General features: G+C 38.3%; 1 pseudogene; it reads right to left on the minus strand.

Moving 5' to 3' along the window:
• Positions 1 to 7342: 7342 nt before the first annotated feature.
• LOC111873671 lies at positions 7343 to 20897 on the minus strand (annotated as a pseudogene).
• Positions 20898 to 21062: the final 165 nt, after the last annotated feature.

Consider the following 21062-nt stretch of genomic DNA (forward strand, 5'->3'; position numbering starts at 1 on the left):
ATTTTTGGTAATATATATTGGATCTTCTATTACCAACCTTATTTAAATAGCTGGCAATTGTGGTGGGAATCATGGGTTGTAATAATTAAATACTTATGAAAACTAATGTTCTACAGAATCATTTATGAAAACTAGTGTTCTACAGAATTAAATATTTATGAAAACTAACATTTGACAGAATTAATAAGACAAATAAGATGATCAATTGTGTCTAAAAAAGGAAAGAAATATATGTAAATTACCTCTCCTGACTGGCTCCTAAAATCAAGTGTACCCATAAAAATAATTTATTCAAAATATATGAATGCTTACATTGCTATTCCAAATAAAGAATTCCAAACTTTGAACATCATAAGAAGAGAGCTACAATATATTAAATAATTTATAGTCAATAATAATATACTTTTATTTTACTAAATATTTAAAATACTTTGGCAATTAGAGAAAATATTAAATCTTAAAAACAAAATACACCCGAGAAAAGATTATTACTATGTATGACTACAAATCAAGAATCATCACATGTATTTTCCAGTTGGCATCTTGTTTTCATATATTGGAATATACAGCACAGACATCTAAAATATGTCATTACAGGCCATTTGCTATATATATACTTCTGCTATGATCTTATATTCTATTATATGAAATTGTTACTTTGAACATCCATGTATAATGGACTATCAGATAAGTATGTTCGATTTGAGGTTCTCATCACAGTGACTGCCAGAGCACGATCTTTTGGGATGTGATGCTGCGAAGTCAAGTAGAGGTTCAATGATGTTTCACAGAAATGTACTACCCCCATCTTCATGACTGAAGAGTGTGCAAAGACGGATTGTGAGAACGGGAGGTGGATGGAACTTCCACAAGATTACATCTAATAGCAAGCTTTGGAGTTAGCAGTGTAGAGTGCTAATTATATGCTACATCAATGCAGAGCAGTGTGGTTTACAGAGGAACTGTGCCTGATAGCTATGACATAGTTCTTACAGAAGGATAACATTTAGTAATATGTAGTGCGTCAGTATCTGCTATACATAATCAAATTATAGCCTATCTACTCTGCAAAATTTCTTCACTGGAAGAGAGAATATAAAGGCAATATGTCTCTTGGTTTAGTTTTGAGGTTTTCATGGCAATGAACATTTATGTTGCAGTCTTCTGGGGTATGGAATCTTGTAGTCTTGTAGGCAGTTACTCACGTTTCAAAGGAACATGTTCCCTCCATCTTCAGTGTAGAAGTGAAGACAGGAACACCAGGAAATTCTTATATTATAAAAAGGTAAAGCTGTCCCTGTAACAGGCAGTGGAGGCCCATAGTATTGTGAGATGTCGAGGCTCCCATATTTTCTAAACAACCAGCTCATGGATGGCGGTGAGATTGTCAGCCTTATCCGCTGGCTGCCCTTTACCCCCAGGGCTATAGTGAGACTATAAGGATCATACTTAACATGATAACAATCAAAATTTTGAAGAAGTCTACCTCTGGTTCCTGCCCACTTCATGCTGTTTCTCTTGAGTGCTGATAATGAAGTAACATGTTTCTGAGTTGTTAGTGGATTTTCGTGTTATATTCTAAAGATGGAACTCTCCACAACCACTGCTGTAAGAACCTCAAATTCTACAATCAAAGTCCTAACAGCTGTGAAAATCTCAAATCTTGTTATGTTTTCTGTTTACAAAAATGCAAATCAAATTGTGTTACAACAGTTACTATAAATTTTATAATAGTAGTATATGAGAAATATGGTGAAGATAGAGACCTGTAGGCCTACATAAGAAATGAATAACAAACATTTCACTGCTATCACATTTCATAGCAGAATATTTTTAACATGGATTGACATACACGTGATAAGAATTGAATGGTAAATTTCTGATGTGGTAAGACAAAATGCAATGTATGTAAAGCTGTGTGTGTTATATACATGGCTGAACAATGCTGTCAGCACTTCACAATAAACGGTGTTGAATGGCAGAATAACAATGAACAATGAATTGGAAAGAATGTGTAAGGAAGCAGTACTATCCCATTATTTGCCTCCAGGAACTGAGGAAACCACGAAAGAACCTCAGTCAGGATATTGAGTCTCTGGACCAAGCTCTGAAACCAGGAGCTCTCAAATATGAAGCACAGTGTTACTCACTATACTACAACATTTGGTATGTAAAGCTAATGTAAGTACCAGTTTTTCAATATAGAAATTTGAAGTCTATAAGCGTTACTGACAGACACTGAAATAATTATTACTATTCCAGCTTTCAGGCATCATATCACAATACATAGTTTGTAATGACTAAAGCTACATATACATTTCAATGAACTTGTGTATGCGAATGTATATGAAATATTATATAGTTGTCTGCATTGCTTTTCCCTAATGACAAGTTTGCTAGTATCCTCACACTTGGTTTTAGCCTTAAGGTTCAAACATGAAATGCAATGGCATATGTGGGACTGTCGACCTTTGGAAAGTCTGCCAGTATGTAGTGTTTCCCAGCATGCATCGGTTGTTTGTCAATATGTATCAATTGTTTGCTGGCATGCAGCAACTGTTTTCATACTGGTTGACAAAAGACCAGACTGTCTGGATATTCAGGTAATACAGAATAAAAGCTCTGAACAGTCAAAGTTTATATATACATAATTAACAATTATGTGTGTCTATGTTAATGATAAAGTCTCATAATTAATTTAATATTCACATGGGTATAAAATAATTTACACATTAAGTACAATTACAATGTAGCAAAGGTTAACAGATGAATGGGTAAGTTCATACAATACATCTCTGCACCACATCATGTCACTTCATTTTAAAAGCAATTAAAAAAGCTACTACAAAGGTAAGAGAGCAGAAAGGTTACATATCTACTGATGTTTCCAGTATGCATGTCTTAGTATGACAACTTAGAAGAGGCAGCTGTGGCTAAAACATAAGGAATTTACCATAAAAACTGTTTTAAATGTACTCTTATGCTTGGAAATTAACTTTTGCTATTTAAAAATTCTACACATCCTGTTGATGTTTGCAGCACAAAAGCTAATAAAATTAAATGCATGATGTGAAATATGCACACCATTAAGTCTTGGTTAATAACAAACTCCATGGCCTGTAGTCCGTACGTGAATTATACTGACTGAGTGACAGCCGCTTGTCGGCGAAGTTAATACCAACTTCAGCAGATAGAGAGTGTTGTATGGTCAGCGCAATGAATCCCCATGGATGTCAATTTTGGTTTTCTACACTGGAGCCACTATTTCCTTGAAATTGCTCCTCAGTTATCCTCACGAGGATGAGTGGACCCCCTTCCAGACCCACTACTACCCACCAGTCAGGAACTCTGACCACTAGACCACAGAGGCGGTCAGTTAAAACTTTCAGCAAATTAAAAATCATCATCTATTATTAAATAAATGTCATAACCTGATTATAATTACAGGGCAAATATAACTAAGAAACTCAGAAAATTTAACAAGGCTCTTATATATAAGATAAGATAAGATAACTGCATGGTTTTACTCTGCAAGCGAACTATAGATAACCTAAATCATTAATAACATATGCAACAACAGAATACCAACTATTAGTTAAAAAAATGCAAATTTTTCAAAGCAAAAGTAATTTATACATAATTTTATATGAACATGTGAAGTGCATTTGACAAAAAAGTTACAGTTCATCAAATGACTGTTGATAAGTAAACTCCATTTCAATAAAATATCAACATAACTTACATTCTATTACAATATTTAATGCTGCAGTAATCAGCTGGATAATTTGTATCATGTGATTTACTAACTTTGTACCTGAAATAGCTGATATTACAACTCTCTTTAATCATTCCTGTCAGCTTTTAATTAAGTTCATTACCTATTATCTATCAAAGATGTTTTTGTTGACATACAAGATAAAAATAAACATAATTCAACATTGACACTGGGGCATTTAATAAATTTTACTCTATCACTCAATAATTCATATGAACAGCAACATAAATATGATGCACTGTATGTTAATAACAAATGATTAGGAAATGTATAATTATCATCTGATTAATTAGATGAATATATATGGACAAATACCGTCTTAAGTGCAACAATTTTATTGTAGTTTTTATTTCTTTTTCCTCCTCCACACTACATGTTTCGGCCCTAAATGGCCATCATCAGGTGTGTATCACTCACGTAGCTGTTACACTGCTTGTTAAAATTTAAAATCACCAGTCTTTCTAATTGTATAAAATCTTTGTTAATCTACACGCGTCGATTTGATTTTCAAATTAGCACTTTTTAAAACTTTAATTCAAGTGTGAGAGTGTAACAGGATGCTGAAATATAATATTAATTAGATGAACTTTACTTCTGGCCACTCGCCACTGTTAACAGAATCCTATGGCCACTAAGCTTTTGACACTGCATTCTGCTAAACAATGCTTTACACAGTTACCATTAGAAACTAAAAATTTGCTTAGTGGGGGGTGGAGTCCAACTGGATCCACTTGGCATGGTGGCCACTGACTGGCCTGTTGTAGCCTGCCCCGGGTAACTTTAAATTCTAATAATACTATGTAATTAAAACCGACTGGAAACATAAAGTTAAATGACTCAGGGGGGAAAAGTTAGCAGGTGCAGTATGTAAGTTGTACTTAATATTACTTCCTCATTATGTAGATTACTTTTCTCAGATGTGACACCTTGTTGTTTGGTAAAGGGGCACCAACATTTCAGAGCAGGCTGTTGTCTATTTATTCTACCCTGAAGATGGAAGCAGCAGGTATCTCCATAATGTTGGTATCTATTAACCAACCAACCAGTATAGGGACTCATTTCAGAAGACAGCAGTCTTCACATTTGCTGCCGTGAGAACTTAAAATCTCACCTCGTCCTACTGTCATTTTGTTGTTCTTGCCCATACATTCTCTTCAGTGCTTCCTGATTATGCAACAAAAGTGAAAATCAGTGGCCTAAAGAAGAAGAAACATGCTCAGGTAGAAACTATGGGAGCAGTATCAGTAGATACCATTATCAGTGGATCTTTTCTTTAGTGGTTAAGAACTGGCAGGTCTTGATTTGGAAGCACTGGTCTGGCTGACGAAGGCAATGAAGGATACTGTATACTGTGTTCAGATTTCAATGAAATTCCAGATATCTTAGTTAACGGAAGCAACTGTCTGTCAAATGATCTTTCTGTTCTGGCCAGCCCAGTGGAACAGAAAATGGCAGACTTCAAATACCTTTCGACCATCCTTTTAAATACACTGCACAGATGGCAGACAGTGTGAAGAGTTCAAGGTTTATCCTGGTCACCTATTTTGCACCCTAAGTGAGCTCATATGCTTTGTTAATAAATGGTGTTATACTATTTCAGTTACGTTTTATAGTAAAGTCACTACACGCATAACAAAGACTGTTTACATCACTTACACACCTTCTACATATAGTGAAACTCGGTACTCACTCAACCACTCATGTAAGCACACTGATGTGTTTGAGATGAATAAACTATTAAAGAGCAATGTAGTGTTTGCGAATGTTTGAACTTGCACGCATATGACGTGGCTGCAATGTTGCCTGTAATTCAATATCCACAAGAGGATGTCATGAAAGCTCTGACTTGCAGCTAGAATGTACAACTATAAAGTTATGTTTTACTTTTTAATGTCATTCAGTTAAATTAAAAACTAAAAAACTAAAAACAGTCAAATAAGATTGACGGGAATGAACAAGCTAATTCTTTAAACACCAGCTATAGGCATAATTAAAAGTTTCTTTTTTAATTTTTAAAAATTTGTGGATAATGGCAAAATTCTGTTTTTAAATCTGTTATCAGCAATAAAAAACACAATGAAATCACACACCACAGATAAAGGAACATAAATTCTGTATATCAGTCTTATTAGTTACAATCAATAATCTAATGCAATTCTTTGAACACTTGAAAGCCTTTAGTTGCTGATTATGTGTACTAATCACTCTGAGAAATTAACTTAGGTCTTTTGTATACAAGGACAGTAAATAAATACACTAAAGAATATGTAGAAATGCTGCTTACCGGATGTATTACCAATACATAACATCTGAGGTTTTCACTGTCATGAGGATTCATATTGTGATCTTGTGAGTTGCAACACCGTGTAGTCTGGTTACCAGTTTTTCAGAGGAATATATAACTTTCATCTTTGGTGTATCCATGTTCAGGCAGGTAGTTAAACGCTGAAGACGGCCACAAACCTACCAGAATACCAAGTGTCATAACCCAAAAGAACTCAGTATGCATTAGCATTTAATGATGCTTTGTAAACTGTATAATTATGCAATGTTGAGCACAGGTGTTTGAACACTGATTGTTAAATAGGACAACCACTTTGATGTGGGTAATGCTATAGGAAGTGAAGCATACAAAAAAGTATAGTTAGAAACAAATATATTTACAACAAGCATAACTGTTTCCACAAGTGTTATGTTACAGTAGACATGATCACTATTTTAGACATTCATCTTCAGTTTTTCGAACATGATGATCTGCGAAGTACATCTGTTTCCATCTTCAGATATATGGGAGAAAACGTTCCTATTCAGCTGGATCCAAGGTAAACCTCAACATCTGGTGCATAAGTCATGTTCAAGAAAAATATTTACATTTGCTGCATAATCTTTTGGGTATAGCATAGCATCAAGAAATAAAAATACAATTTCAGGGTTGATTCTAAAGATAACGTAACAAATTCAAAATGTCAATGCTATTTTTATTCCTGCATATAATGTGACATGTTGATCCCTACCGCCCCAGCTCCACGTAGCGGTAACTTAGCGCTCGCGTAATAGGCGAGTAATCACCCCGCGATGCGCAACGCGCGGTGACGTCACGAGCGGAGCCGAAGATAGCCGAGCCCCCGTAACCTGGTAACTAAGCAATGCTAATCAACAGCGGTGACGTCACACTAGTAACAGCGTCCTAGGCTATACGCCACGTCACACTAGCAACAGCGCAAGGCTATATAAGCGGACTCCACAGCAGTTACCGGACAGTTGAAACATAGCAGCCTGCGAGTGTGCGATAACTAAGACGTCCGCGAGCGGAAGACTTATTGTGTGCTTTCCAGACATAGTGATTGCTGTAGTACATTTATACTCGGAGTGTGTATTTCAGGGAGACTTGTATAGCTCCCACGTTATTAGTAGGTGAAGATAAGTGAAGACTGTGTTAAGAGATTTTGTTGTAGGGTTTGTAAACTGTGGAAACCTGTAACGTTGTGATAAGTAATTGTAGCCGTTATTTGTGGATTGTTAAATAAACCCAATTAACCATCTCTACGGCGTATTCTGTAACGAAACACGTTACAATAATATTATACCCAGAAGATGACACAATGAAAACCTCAAATATCATGAAAGTTTCACATTATCTTTCACAATATATATGTATCAGGTTTACCAGTGAGCCCTACAGTTTTTTGCCACTGAATTTAAATAAAAAAAGTACCATACACGAGTTGGATATGATGGCCAGATGAGCTGCACTTACAACTGCAATCAGACAATCGAAGACAACGACTCTGCCTTGCTGCACCAAGTACACTTCAGGTCATGTCCAGAGGCTCAGTCCAGTGAAATTCCCTGTATCCATGAACTCAAGTCACTGGTACCTTGATATTCCATCACAAGTTCCTGTGGAGACTGATGGCTCAGCAAAACCTGTGCAGCGCTACGACCAGTGAGATATGCTCCATGTACTGTGGAGTAGAAGTTGCTGTGTGTGTGTTCACCAGCAAATAGCACAACTGGCTGCAAATGTAATATTATATATGAAGAGAGAATGGTAAAGGAAGCTGGAGAATCCGTTGCATGGTAACCCAGGCATACCCTTGGAGAAACATGAAGTAGATTTCAATGTTGGACATTTTGGCAGATATTTATCAAAAGTATAGGACACAATAACACTGTTCTGTGTTCATTCCTCACAGATTCAAACTCTGATCTCTTTCCACACCACTTTCTCTTTAGACTTGTAGCAAAAATATGAAATGCAATGTACAAAATCATTGATTGATTGATCAGTAACTGTCAGATGACAGGTCCACGTATTTATACACGTATTTATACAGTAATCACGCTCATACAGTAAACTTCCAACTTAATAAATCTCTAAGTGAATGCCTTTCCCTACACTATAAGGAGTTTATGCAAAATTACACCAAAAAATATTCACCTCCTTATAAGTATTACTGTATTAATAATTACCTGTATGTGCAATAAAATGTATAATGATGCTACAAGAGAGGATGGCAACACAGCGTGCCAGTAGAGCACAACATACCATGCGTGGCTGAAACTACATATTTCAGCCACATATGGTCATCACAAGGCAGAATTTAAAAGTACAATGTCTTTATGATACACCAATAATATTATATACATGTGAGTTCTTGTTTTACCTGTCAAACACAACAAAAACAAACACCAAATAACCCACTCACATTCCACTGTGCATATTTGGGTTTATTTGGTTGTACAGACACACTGTACAACCATTTGCTTGGTCCAAATATTTACAATTTATGTTCTTCCCTCAAAGAAAGAAACCATGTTTCATATCAGTACATAACTGGAAGAGATACTGTTTTATAAATTTTGATCAGCAGCATACAAGAACTCCAGTCTTAGTAGCAGATACAACTGTGAGAAAAATCTCCATGTTCATCTTATTTGAAATGGCAGACAGGTCAATGAATGAGTTAAATGCACAGAAATATAACTGTACTAGAAAATGAGAGGCGTAAACCTTACCTTATCCTGCTGTGGGTTCGCATAAAGAGGTTGCGCTATGTGCTCTATGTCAAGGTGACTAGACCCAACAGCCATCGCGGTGCATGAACCTCTTGTGTATGGCTGTTTGTGTCAACTTGTGCTTCAGATAAACACATACAGAAAGAAATATTAGAGACTGTTTGGTCCGTTTGTTGTTAATATTGTGACATGTGCGCTAGGGAGAACCACCCCCCACCAGCAGTGACGCGGCGGGTAAGTCAGCGCTCTCCTCCCCCCTCCTCCCCACGGTAACGTAGCGCTCCCCGCCAGCCCTCCGCGGTGACGTAACGCGCACCGCCACGTACCCGTAATCAACGTCCTATTGTGACGTGGCACTCATTACGCCACAGGCAAGCACTGCAGCTATATAAGTGAGCTGTGCAGTGCGTTACGACGGAGTTTTACTGTAGCAGCCGCCTGACACAGTTCTAGTGTGACTACCGCAGAGTTGTAACGTAGCCATCGCCGAAGATAGTTCGAGCAAGCCTACGAGCGAGTGTGTTATCAACAGTTCTCCAGTCAGCCGACTACAGTTGGAGTATAGCAGCCGTCGCGGAAAGAAGATCCGGACGTGAGTGTGATTGTGTAATTGGGAGCGTGTGATACAGTGATACCTAGCTCCCCGACTGTAAACGTGTAGCCTACTGAAGGCAGACTGAACTGATTTGCGCATAGGGTTATAAAGTGTGAAACCCCGCAACAGTGTTAGCAGATTAATGCGATTAGGGTTATAAAGTGTGAAACCCCGCAACTGCGAGATAAGTAATTGTAGCCGATAGTTGTAGATTGTTAAATAAACCAGTTAACGATCTCCACGGCGTCTTCGGTAACGTAAACACGTTACATTGGTGTCAGAAGTGGGATTTGGACTTACACACGTGACCGACGAGATTCGATCTCAAGACACGTGACAATATTTTCCAGTCAAATGTCAAGGTGGAACAGATACCATATTTATTTCTTCTGGGCCAAATACCAAGGGAGCTCTGACATTAAATTCTGATACAATTTTTGTTCTTATGTAGTCTCCTGCCACCAGCATGCCTAATATACTAAGTTTGTTAATGAACAACTCATTTATATTAATGAAACTTGCTGACACTATTAATTTGAATAACATGAAAACAAACCAACCACGAACTGGAATTTCTGTGAAAGAATTTTTAAAACTTAATTTGCGTGCTTACAGTGCTGCATATAACAGAAATACTGGAAGTGTTGCTTACTCAGCTGGTCCAGAAATTCGCCACTTTTCATAGAACCCAAATGTCCACTACTGGCCCCTATCCTGAACCACATGAATCCAGACTACACCTTCAAATTCTATTTTTTTTCAAGATACATCTCAATATTATTGGCATCTTCCTACATGCACATTGAATTAGGCCTGGACTACTACCTTCAACAACCTTTCCAATTCACTATTCATTATTATTCAATGCTTCAATTCTATAGAGCCTGAGTTACTGATAAAAAAGGCAAAAAAGGTGAAGTTGTCCTTGTGCTTAACTAATTAAACACTATGCCATGAAGGCATATGGGGGAGTGGATGTACAGATCCACATTTTCTTGACCTTGGCACTAGTTGGAGGTGAGTGCTCAGCTTCATGCCATAGCCACTTTACCCTGGGGAAAGAGCCCCCAGTAACCACTGGATAGAAGGTTGGGTGGACCTCACAGCCAGTCTGGATGACTTGAAGAAGAGAAACTTCTTTACTCTACTGGACTCAAACTCTGACCCCTTGGTTGTCCAGCCCACAGCCAGTCGCTATACAGACTATGCTATCCCAGCACCCCAAGTTAAAGTTGTCCCTGTGCTTAACTAATTAAGCACTATGCCATGAAGGCGTATTGGGGAGTGGATGTATAGATCAGCATTTTCTTGACCTTGGCACTAGTTGGAGGTGAGTGGTCAGCTTTGAACCCCTGCCGCTTTATCCCCCGGGAAACAGCCCCCAGTATTCATTTGATAAGAAGCTGGGTGGGCTCAAGAGCCAGTCTGAACAAAATGGAGTAGAGAAAATTCTTGCCCTTACTGAGACTTGAACTCCTACCCCTCCATCGCCCAGCCCACAGCCAGTCACTATACCGAGTACGCTCTTCTGGCTCCGAGTTACTGATAATGTCGTTAAAGAAATTATAAATACAAAAATAAACCTAGGTCTCCAAAGTGATCACTCTCCTACAAGTTTCGTGACCCAAATATTGTTTGTAGTCCTCATTCTTCCATGCAAGCTAAGGATATCATACAAGTTCAAAAAAGTTTAATAATCAGTAGTATGTTCATATGAGGTAGGGGGAAATGCAGCATGCATGGGAGAGATAAAAAAGCATGTAAAATTTAAGTCAAAAAAATCTGAATCAAAAGATAATATTAAAATGCATCTTAGAGAAATGGGATGAGTGTGGACTGGAATCATCTGACTCAAGATAGGGTCAAGTGATAAGCTTGAGTGAATACATCAAACCCTTGGGAAATTCTTCACTTGCTAGGAGACTACTAGTTTCCCAACAAGGACTTTGCTCCCCTGAGTCACGCCATAAAATATGCCCAGTCCTCTTGGTGGGACACCCATGTCAGTGTTTAACAGAGAGACAAGTGAAATATAGCAGACACACGGTTTGGATTGATAACAGGATTTACTGAATGCTTATAACTCAAAACTACAAATAATTATAACACTCTCACTAGTCTACACATGCTATAAATCACTACTGCATGCAACAAGTCTTCACTAGTTGGTTGGTAATGAGGTATAACAACACAACTCAAGACTGCGGACTGGTAACCACTGACCTCGACTGTCAGCTTCTGACTTGCAACTCAAGACTTCTGACCCATGACTAACTCAAAGTCAAAGTCACTTTATGATGGGTGGTTTACCGGAAATCAGTTCATCTTGGCATCAAACCCCTTTAGAGTCATCACATGACACCTATTTTTTTCAACAGACCCCTTGCAGTCACAGTACTTACATTACACCGTCTCTGATGAGAAGATGGGTGTGTCTCTTGTGAATATGCTTTGTCTTCCATCATGTGCATGTATTGCACTTACAGCATGTTGCTGAAAATTCTTACTTTTGCGCTACACACAAGTCCTCTGCCAGTATCGGCTTTGCAAAGCAGATCATGCCTATATTACACATCTTAAGCTACAACAGTAGCTTAGTCATGTGAATGGTTGTAAGCTTGACCATGCCAAGCTTAATGCTCTTATACTCTTGTCAGATGTTCAGAGTCGCTGTCCGGGTTACTTAACAACTAGCAGTATACCGCCAATCAGTTGGTCTTGTTGACAAGCCTCTTGAGACTAACGACCAGTAATTCCTTTTTTCCAACTGAATACTTGCAGTAATAGTCCTTATGTAACATCCTCTCCTATGAGAGGATGGGTCTGTCATTTATAATTGATGCTGTTCCTCGCTAGGACAGTCATTCTCAGGTCCGAGTCCCGCGGGACTCATGACCACATTTTACTGTCTCAGACTGAAAACTCCCTCAACCTGGAAGGCCAGGTCCCTGTATTTATATTCCCCAGGAACAGGGTGGCCCAGTTAAATGCCCAGGCACTGGGTCCCTTTACGTTGCCTCCTACAACTTGCAGGGCTACAGTAGAGGTATTCAATCCCACCTCCACACGAGAAAAATATAGCTGTCAGGTGTCTGTCAGAAATTTTCTCATTCATCCTTGTTATACAGCCTCAGCACAGACTGCACAGAAAAGGCCACTTCCAAGAATTCCTCCGCTGTTGAGTGATGTGTTAAGTGGGCTGATGCCTAGCGATGGTCTGTTGCCTAGCAATGAATATCTTTTCTGGATCTGCTAGTCCAGCTTTCGGCTGTCATGTCACAATATTTATGGTATGTTATGCTGTTGTGCAGGCAGTAATTACATAACTGGAAGGCTTACCATATGCAGAGTTTTGGCTTTGGTATGAAGGGATCACTAAGGAACTTCCTGAGGATATCTGTGCATGTGTCAGCCACCTGGTCATGGCTCAATGTCTCCATATATTTGGCTTCCCGACCCGAGATCCAGCCGAGCAACAGCATCTCTGACAGTTTGGAGAAAGAGTAGATCTTGCGGTACCAAGTGTTACTTAGGTCATCTGGAAAGAGAAATGTTTGACAACATTCACTACTTCTTGTGCAGTCTTCGGACAGTGCACATAAAAAAATCCATACAGCGAAGGTCTTGGGAAGTCATGCCTGCTTCTCTGTCCACCTGCATGTTTCAAGTCTAGAAATCCTGGACAGAGTTAGATGACATCTGATACAAGCATTATGCCACCATAGGCCAATCTAAACTTACACTTCGTAATATCCTGAGATCAATACCTACAGATCCCTTGTGAGGTGGGAGTGACAATTAGTGCCACTACCAGAACCATGAGACAGAGTATTTCCTACCAAACACAACGGTGCATTGGTAATGTTCTAGATTTGTATTTGAGAGGCATCCAGTTTCAAACTTGGTTGGAACACTGGCTATCCTGACTGGAATTTTTCATGGTTTTCCTCAGTGTGTCAAGATGAATGCCAGGACAGTACCAACACTGCTACTGCTTCCTTCCAAATCATTTCCAACTTTTTATTCACCAATCATCCTAACATTCAATGCTATTCAGTCTGAGATACCATAAACATCATAAAATACACCACAAAAAAGGTGGAACTTTCCTCTGAAGCATTCGTACCCATCTGTAACTCCAGACTAACAGTGTCATAACCAATAAGACAACAATATGAATCTACACTACACAAAATACTCAACATTCACATTTATATTACTTTATGATTAGGGAAAAATGTGATCTTTTTCAAATGTCCAGAGTGATATAGGGTTTGTTTCTCTCATTATAACTTCTGCATAAATATAATTAAAAATAATAATATTTGCCAATTAATAATATTATTTACTGTGAAATTCCTCAAGAATATTGATTACATTTTTCTCTTACATTTGATGTAATATTTACCCATACCAACCACACAGTGTGAATAGTTACACTAGTGAACAGATTATTATACAATAAGCCTTTGTTCGCTTCCCCATTAAAGAAAACTACTCACACTTCAGATCTAACCAATATCAAGTATGTACTGTTCTTCAATAACTGGCATGAAAGATTCTGTGCTCATCTTTGTGCATTTACTCATTAATTAAATAACACAGACATTAGCTCTGAGCCATAAGAAGATGAAGGCTATTACAGGTTTCTTAACACATTGCGGACCGGAGGGGCCACATGGCCCTCTACGTTCCCAAGCGTTGCAGACCAGTCGGGCCATACGGCCCTCTACGGTCACATTATGTTGCAAAACGCTATATATCGCTGTGTGGCTTCGTTGAATCGTAACTACTGCGTAGATGACCTCGGGAATGACTGCTGCCTTATCTAGTAACTTGACCAGTCATTTCCTGTCACAACCTAAACAAAATTGGCTTTGTTCTAATCCAAGCTTGCACGTATGAACCACGCAGCTACCAGTTCAACATGGCTCAGAGACGAAAGCAGTTGCGATCTCTCGGAGGACAGGAAATATTAGATATGTTCTCCGATGAGCTATCAGATTTGCCAACTGCTTCGTCTTCTGATAGCGAGGCCATTATCAGTGACAGTGACAGTGGCGGGGGCCACAGGGCTGCCCAAAATGTGTCAAGTGAAAGTGAGAGCTCCGTTGAAAGTGCGAGTGTCGGGACAGCTACATGGGATAAAGTGGACAGAACCACCACTTTGGGAAAGTTTACTAGTGATCCGGGGGTGAAGCAGATGCCATTGGACCCAACGGACGTGTCTGAAGTTGTGTCACTGTTTTTTGGAGATAGTTTCTTTGACCTGCTGTGTCAGGAAACAAACAGATACTATCTCCAACATCGTGAGGCGTACGACAGAACCAATAAGGTTTTGAAGTGGGTGGATGTCACTTCAACAGAAATGAAAAATTTTTGGCTATAATCATTCTAATGGGGCTTACGAAGAGAGAAAGTTTGAAGGATTATTGGTCAAGTGACCCATTTTTAGAAATTGCAATTTTCGGCAAACTCATTTGAACAGATATGGTGTTGTTTGCATTTCAACAATAATGAAGTGCAACCACAACCAACAGGCAGGCTTTTCAAAATTCAGCCCTTATTAGAAAATTTGGTTGAAAAATTTCAGACAATTTATAAGCCAGAGCTACAACTGTCTTTGGACGAATCTGTGATTCCTTGGAGAGGAAGGCTTCATATTCGAACGTATAATCCTGGGAACCTCACAAAGTATGGCCTACTTGTTCGTGTTGTCACAGAAAGCACTTCAGGCTATATAGGAAATTTAGAAATTTATTCTGCTGAAGGCAAGAAATTGCAAGAAACTACTGTTTCTGTTTTGGGTCCCTATCTCGATCAAAATTATCACGTGTATCAAGATAATTATTACAACAGTGTGGCAACTGCAGAATACCTACTTTCAAGGAAAGTACGTATTTGTGGTACAATTAGGGTGAACAGAGGCCTTCCTCCAGATCTGAAAGAGGAATGTAAATGCCTGAAACGTGGCGACACCGCATTCAGGAGGAAGGGGGACATTCTTCTTCAGCCCTGGAGGGATACTCACGTTGTGAATATGGTTTCCACTATTCACAATTCGAGCATGGTCGATATTCAAAGATGACACAGGCAAGTAAAGAAGCTTCTTTGTGTTTCCGAGTATAATATGTTCATGAAAGGAGTTGATAGGGCCGACCAGTTCTTGGCCTATTATTCCCTTCCTAGGAAAACAGTAAAATGGACGAAGAAACTTGCACTGTGGCTTATAAACTGTGCAATTTTCAATTCATTTACGGTTTTCAAAAAGGTGAACAGAAATTCTACTTTGAAATGCAAAACATTTCTTTTGAAACTGGCAAAAGCTAGGGCTACTGACGTCACAGTCGCAGCAGTACCTGCGTCAGACACAGACGTAGTGCAGCCGGGGCCATCTGTTCGCACCCGCCGGAGGCCTCAAGTAGACCCCCCCCGGCCAACTCTCGGGTGATATGCGGAAACATATTCTCGTGAAAATTGTGAAGAGTGAATATTGCAAGAAGAAACACCCTTCTAGGCAGTGCCGTGTGTGCGCAGAGCACAAGAAGAAGAGTAGAACTGCCTACATGTGCAACTTCTGCGTAATGCCTCTTCACAAAGGGGAATGTTTCCAGAGATATCACACGCGCAAGCACTTCTAGGAGCTCTGGTAAGTGTTCTCCAAAAATTTCAGTTCATAAAATTAATTAGGAGATTTTATATTAATTTTTGAAGTGAACAGTGCACAAGTTAGGGTAGCAGGTTTAAAAACGCCGATCCCCAGGGTGATTTAAATGTTTAAACCACCGGTCCACAATGTGTTAAGATTGGGCACACAAATTCATTTTATGACAATTTATTTTAAAAATCTTCTTGTTAACTCATCTTAAAAGATACCCACTATTTGGTATGCATAATGGACTTACAAACTAAGCAAACTTAATAAACGTCAAGTTCTACAAGCGAATGTAACATTTTTTATCGATATCAAATACCACTACATAATTTTTTCATTCCATTTCTAAGTTTCCTTTCTATATATTCACTTCCAATTAATCTCTGTTACTTGTAACAAATGCAGATGTACATGCATACTATATTTTAGTTTACCTTTCTTCAACCAATTAACTCAATGGAACCAAGTCCTTCTTCAGAATCTGTCAGAATAAAATGTTTCATTACCTTGTCCATGCTAATGAACCTTACTCTGAACCACTTAAATCTATTATAATATTACCTTCCTACCTGTGCCTAGGTCTTCCAAATTGTTTCTTCCCTTCAGGTTTTCCAACTGAAAGTTTCTCTGCATTTTTTCTCTGCAACAGTTGCTACATGTTGTAACATACATAATACCTTTTGATTTAGTCTCTAATAATTTTTTGTGAAGAGTACAAATTATGGATTTCCCTATTACTGAAATTCCTCCAGCAACATGTTTCTTCCTCACTTCATTACAAATGTATTCTTCATCACCCTGTTCGCACACACCCTAAGTATACGTTCTTATTTCAGTGTGAAAGACAAGTTTCACACTTGAAAAAATTACAGTTCTGTATTTTTAATTTTTAGGTTTTAGGCAGAAATATGGGAAGATGCAAACATTCCATAAATTTAATCTGTTCTCATTTGCTCATTATCTCTCACAAAAACTATTCATTACACTGTCACGCTTATCATATGCTATTGTCTGTAGAGACTAATATTAAACGAGGTCACAGTATTTCTGATTAGTGCCTTTAAATTAAGGGAAATGAGAAATACATTTGCAATCTTATCTACATGAAAAAAAAATTGATGCAATTAATCCTACTCCTGCACTTTTTTATAACAAATCTGTCAATCATATTCAACTAGATTATTTCTTCATGATATGCATGTATTGGCCGTCTTGTAGTGCACTCAATCTCACATGTCACTTCGCTACATGTTTTGGCATCACTGTGCCATCTTCAGGTGTGTTATTTACGACAAGCTCACCATCATGTGTCATTTATAAAATTATCTAAAATGCACATTCTTCACTGCCTATAATAAAATTTAAAAATTATATACAAGTATATCAAAATTTGTTAAGATTCATCATCTTACATGTCTTAATTCAAATTCGTGTACTATATCATTCTTCCACTACGGGAGTCGTTCTTCCTATATTTTGTGTGTCTACTTTTCTGCTTCGGGGCAACAACATGCGCTGCAGTGGAGGGAGGATATATGGTTCTATACACAATATACCTTCTGCTTTTGCTGAATGAGTAGATTATAACCTTCACTTTTTAGAACAGATAGTACATAGTCTAGGCTTGTAGAAACTTACATATGTTTAACAAAAAGGGCTAATTCCTCTTTTTTTCTTATCAGTTTGTTAGTCCACAGTATTTTTTTAATTTCATTCTGGGACCCAAATATTGAAGTTGCACCTATAATTCTTGGAAATCTGCCAGAGAGAGAGAGACTGGCTATGCTCGATGCAACCAATCACATACCAGTAACTGCAGTTTACTCACCTGCAACTGTCTCTGTGTCTGTCTCCCAAAGCAGCATTCCCTCAGAGACATCTGCATTCAGAAATGGTCTGTCATATTCCAAGATGATTTTGTCTACTGTACGAAACAGCAGCCTGTCAATGGAGTCAAGTGTGTACTGAGGCAATGGAGGTGAAAAAAGAGTCGCAGCTTTCTCCTTAAGCACTCCAAGTGGAACGGTGCAAATCACGTGATCCGCATAGTAATGTGACCCATCTTCACAAACAATTTCCGCATTTGGTACGAGTTCAATGGATTTTGACTGAGACGATTCACTATTACCATCATGATTATGCCTCTGACAGAAAGAAGCTGACGAGGCTTCACCACTTTCACTCGTTTCTGTTGCTTTATTTTCACTGTTATCTTCTGACGTTTCTTCGCAACCTTTCTCACACTGTTCTAAATTTGTACATGAGTTTTTCTGATCTTCTGTAACAGTAGACTGAAATTCTTCTTCACTGCTACCAACACGACTAGACACTTCTGACGCTCTTCTTGACTGTTCACCAGTCACTGTTCTGTGTGAATCATCAGACACATTCCCAGGGACACCTCAGGCAAGGAGATCAATTCCAGAGTCCCCACCACGACTTGTGATGTCAGCAGATATAGATTCATCTGCGTAACGCCACTGTATCGTTATGACAGCTCGTCTCTTACAGACGTTTCCCTGTGGGATCTCTCTTGAAACAGGTCTGAGAATACTGCTGTATCCAGACGGAAGAACAATATTACCACCTTGGAGTTCTGTGTAGCTACTCAATTCTAGTAAGTCGATCTTATCCATACTGTGACAGCCTGTGATGCACGTTTCACGTTTCAGTAAAGAGTCGAAGATAGGCTGGCGTAAAGGCCATTCTGCATCATTAGATGACCTGTCAAGATACAATGCTGCTTCAAGAGATATGTGCTCACCCACACTGTTAATACCTGTTGGAGGCGAGTAATGGCACAGGACGTATTCTTCACAGCGATGAAAAAAGCAAACATATGTAGCATATATCTCCTGGAACAATATGAACATCCAAGATGAGAATCACAAATTAACTTCAAAAATCTTATCATGAGCACCACATTTTGGTACCTGCATTAAATATTACAATTAGAATTACATCACTTCTCTGAATTTAGTGCTATGCCTATAGTTCTGTTATGGGTTACATGAAATAAACAACCAATTATTATGACAAAACAAACTGAAAATTGAGTAACCCTGGAAATAACAGTCTGAAATTCAACAGTAAGATTCTAATGAAAGTGTAACTTTCAAATTTTTCAGTAACTCTCTATACCACATTATAGAAAGTGTCCTTATTTGGCATTTCAGGAACCTATAATGCTGTTCCTATTGCTCAGATATGGAGGCACCATCAAATTGAACAACTTGTCCTAGAATTTAATTCAGCATGTCTGGTGATGCTGAAGTTTTGAAGCGCTGAGACCAAACCTCATATAATTTCAGAAGATATAAACTATGGCAAAATATACAAAATAGCTATACACTCCACAATTTGAGCAAACCACAGCATCGAGACCGCGCCATAGCTGAAGCGGTTAGTCACTGGCTTCCCACTGGGGCAGGTTTTCTCTGAGTACTTCGATTTCCCCTGCCAATCTTCATTCCACCAAGTTCTCCTTCATCATAATCACTAGGGGCAGGTACAATAGGCAAATCAGTGGCCAACGTTCCGAGTGGACCCAGCTGGACTCCACCCCCAATTATGCAAATTAAAAAAAACACAGCATCACTTTGCTCAACAACAATTTTCCTTATAAGACTGACAGAAGACCCTAGGAATTGAAATTGTATGAAATTTGAGGTTATGGCCACAAATACCTTAATTCAGTCCATTACCCTTCAGATATAAATTTACAAGCAATGAAAATATAATGGGAGTGACACTTATTTAGCTAGGGCTAAAATAAATAAACGAAAATATTCCTTGCAGATCATACCAGAAATCCTGTGATTACTGGTGTGTGCACAGAAAAGCAAGGGTATGAAAAATGGATTTGTATTTGACATTATTCATACTTCCTGTAATGTTATGAATGACTGAAGACCTTCCAATATGACTTCTGTATTAATACTGATGTTATTTTTATTATCACCCTGCATGGTTTGTCCTATCTTGCAATATTCCTACAATTTAAGTTTTAAAGTCTACAAATAGGGATATAAATACTGTAAACACTACAGCAGTGACCAGTAATTTTAATGCAGTATAAAACAATATCTTGGGACTTAGAAATATTTCATAAGAACCAGCAATCAATTTATGTACGTAATATTCCGTAGGTATCATAATATTAATGTCAAATTATTCATCACAGAATCCTGCCTCAGCTTCATAAAATTATAAACGTAACACCATATATAATTGGCTTTTGCAAAAATTACTTTCCATAAAAATGCAAACACTGAAGACAGCATTCTGTGAAACAATTGAAACTGTAATGACATTTACATAGCTGCTAACCTGCACCACTTGAAATGGTATTTGTTTTCCTTCTTCGGTAGCAGCTACTACTTTACGTGGCGAGGGAACATGTACAATATCAATTAAACCGTTTACCATTGCAATCAAATACATAGGGTTTCCTAGAACACCGTGTATCCAATTTGCGCTCAGCTCGATTTTATGGTTACCTGAAATACAAGAATAACCGTAATGACAGTTAAAGCAGTGGAGATAAAACTGCATGTTTCATATAAAACGAATGATAGTGTCAATACTGCAAAATTTATTCTCAGTACATACTGCCAGTAGCATCATAACAAAAGAAAAATACAGGTGAGGTTATGTATACTTGTATTTGTTGACACTATTCTTCCCCCGATGCTATTTCTTGCTTCTAATATTTTGAAATCTGTAACGCCATTTTTAACTAGGTGACCAGCAGCAGACAGGCCAGCCATTCCTGCACAAATAATTAATATTTTACATCGATTATTAGAAATAGTCTCCACAGCAGGAGTCATATTTACTGTTCTTTTGCAATCAGCTGACCAGGGGGTGGAAACTGGAATAGGGGAAAGGGAAACACGGTAACTACTGCCTCTACGAATGTCTGCAGTAACTACACGCAGGTCTCGACCAATCAGACAGCCTAAACAAACCATTTTGAATACCCATAATTACTTGCGGTTATCGTGGTGCATAATATG

The sequence above is a fragment of the Cryptotermes secundus genome, unplaced genomic scaffold (genome assembly GCF_002891405.2).
Source record: "Cryptotermes secundus unplaced genomic scaffold, Csec_1.0 scaffold1439, whole genome shotgun sequence".
In the NCBI taxonomy this organism is placed as follows: Eukaryota; Metazoa; Arthropoda; class Insecta; order Blattodea; family Kalotermitidae; genus Cryptotermes; species Cryptotermes secundus.